The sequence below is a fragment of the Schistocerca americana genome, unplaced genomic scaffold (assembly GCF_021461395.2).
Source record: "Schistocerca americana isolate TAMUIC-IGC-003095 unplaced genomic scaffold, iqSchAmer2.1 HiC_scaffold_990, whole genome shotgun sequence".
Classification (NCBI taxonomy): Eukaryota; Metazoa; Arthropoda; class Insecta; order Orthoptera; family Acrididae; genus Schistocerca; species Schistocerca americana.
The window spans coordinates 25,001-27,500 of NW_025726775.1; the positions used below are offsets into that span (position 1 = coordinate 25,001).

The following is a 2,500-nucleotide window of genomic DNA, read 5'->3' on the forward strand; positions in this document are numbered from 1 at the left end:
GGGAATCCGACTGTCTAATTAAAACAAAGCATTGCGATGGCCCTAGCGGGTGTTGACGCAATGTGATTTCTGCCCAGTGCTCTGAATGTCAACGTGAAGAAATTCAAGCAAGCGCGGGTAAACGGCGGGAGTAACTATGACTCTCTTAAGGTGGCCAAGTGGCGGCGGTGTGGCTGCATCCGGACTTGGCTTTTCGAAGTGCGGTCTTGATGTAGTCGTGCTGCTGCTGCGAGGTGCCTTCCTTGGGTTATAGTTACAAGGAGAGTGATGCGCAATACATGGGCCTAGCCCTCTTAGCCTCTCCTCTCCTGCGGTCTTCTCCCCTTCTCGTGGGCCCGCTGATTTTCGCAGAGTGGAAGACCGCACCAGGGGCTTGGGGGGGTTACCAGCCCCCCCTCGCATTATCCCTTTATAGTTGGGGGCAGCCGACAAGAAACAAGAGATGGTGGCCCTTCCGCTGAAGGTGCCACCCCAGCTACCCCAGCACCTATCCGGCCAACCGGCCGTAACGAAAATGCGATAGTTTGTGTAGCTCCCTTTGCTTGCAGTGAGTGCCACCGCACTTTTACCACGAAGAACGGTCTCGGGGTCCATCGCCGCCGCCAACACCCTGCGGCCGCCAACGCTGAGATCGTGACGGAGAGGCATCGCGCGAGGTGGACGGAGGAAGAAGTCCTGTCGCTCGCCAAGGCAGAGGCCGAACTGTTCCTTGAGAGGGACGCCCGGTTCTTCTTTGTAAATCAAGAACTTACCAGGATGTTCCCCGACCGAACGCTTGAGGCAATCAAGTGCCGACGGCGGCAAGCTGCCCACAAGCAGCTTGTCCGCCAATTCATGGAGGCACTTGAGATCGGTCGGGGCGAAGAGCCGGCGTCCCGCCGTGGAGCAGCGAGCTCGCTGCCTGACGCGGGCGAGGCCGCTGCGCCGCCCGTCGACGCAGCCGAGGACTTCGCGGCCGACACCACCGGGCCGCCGCCGGAGGGGCCGACTGACGCCGCCATCTGGGAGCATCTGGCGGGGCTGCCTGCTTCCGCCCAGCGTTTCTCTGCCCTGGATCGAGTCATTGGTCTGGGGCGGGGCACGCCGCCCGATGTCATCCTGGGCATGCTCCCGGATGCCCTTGCGTCGGTCGGGTCCAGGGGGGAGAGGTCGATCACCAGGACACAGCGGCCGCGCCAATCATCCAAGCGGCCGCCTGCCGCCCCGCCACTGCAGAAGCGCAAGCGGCGCCGCTGGGAATACGCGCGCACACAGGACGCCTTCCGTAGGTCGCGTGCACGTTGCGTGCGCGGCTTGCTGGACGGCACCCTGCTGCAGCCGCCACCCGACATCCCCGGTCTGCTGGACTTCTGGGCGGACCTCTTCACGAAGAAGCCGATCTCCACCGCCGGCTTCATCCGTGACCGCCTTCTCCCGCACTCGGAGCCTGTCGCTCCTGAGTGCCTATGGGGGCCGGTCACACGTGAGGAGGTCGCTGCTGCCTTGCCGCCCAGGGGATCGGCAGCCGGGCCGGACGGCCTGACTCCAGCGGAGCTGCGGCGCCTGCCGCATGAAGTCCTGGTGAAACTCTTGAACCTCTTCCTCCTGGCCCGCGCCCTCCCCGAGCGTCTGCTTCGCGCCCGGACGTCACTTCTCCCCAAAACGGCTGCACCAACATCCCCCGCTGACTTTCGCCCCATTACGGTCTGCTCGGTGTTGGCGCGGACCTTTCACAAGGTTCTCGCGTCACGCCTGATGCGTGCATGTGCTGTGGACGAACGTCAGCGGGCATTCATCCCCCGGGATGGGATGTTGGAAAACACCTTCATCTTGGACACTGCTCTCACCGACGCAGTCCGCTCCTGTCGCTCTGTTTTTGTGGCATCGATCGACGTCTCTAAAGCGTTCGATTCGGTGGACCATGCTGCCCTCCGCCCCGTGCTGAGGGCTCATGGCCTGCCGGATTGCTTTATTGAGTACGTCGAAAGGTGTTACGAGGGTAGCACGACAGTGATAGCGGGCGGCGCCGACGTGGGCGTGCCCCTGCAGCCGGCTAGGGGTGTGCGTCAGGGTGACCCCCTCTCCCCCCTCCTTTTCAATTTTGCGGTGGACTATGTTTTGAGTCAACTTCCCTCCCACATCGGAGCTCGGATCCTTGGTCGCAGAGTTAACGCTGCGGCCTTCGCAGATGACGTCCTGCTTTTTGCATCGACCGCGAGGGGATTGCAGTCCCTCATCGACGCAGCCGTCGCAGCCCTCGCCCATCTGGGGCTGCAGATCAACGCCCGGAAGTGTTTCACCCTCGCCTTAGTCGCGTCTGGGCGCGACAAGAAGGTGAAGGTCGACGCCGACGTTACCTTCAAAGCGGGCAACGCCACCGTGCCCGCCCTACGTGTGGGTGAAACCTTCCGGTACCTGGGACTGCAATTCTCCACCGCGGGTCGCTGCGTTTTCAACCCACGACGCCACCTGGTGGAGCAGCTGGACGTCATCTCCCGAGCTCCGCTCAAGCCGCAACAGC

General features: G+C 62.9%; 1 pseudogene; it reads left to right on the top strand.

The window, feature by feature from the left end:
- Positions 1-2,500, top strand: part of LOC124593526 — a 7,962-nt pseudogene that overhangs the window by 2,734 nt on the left and 2,728 nt on the right.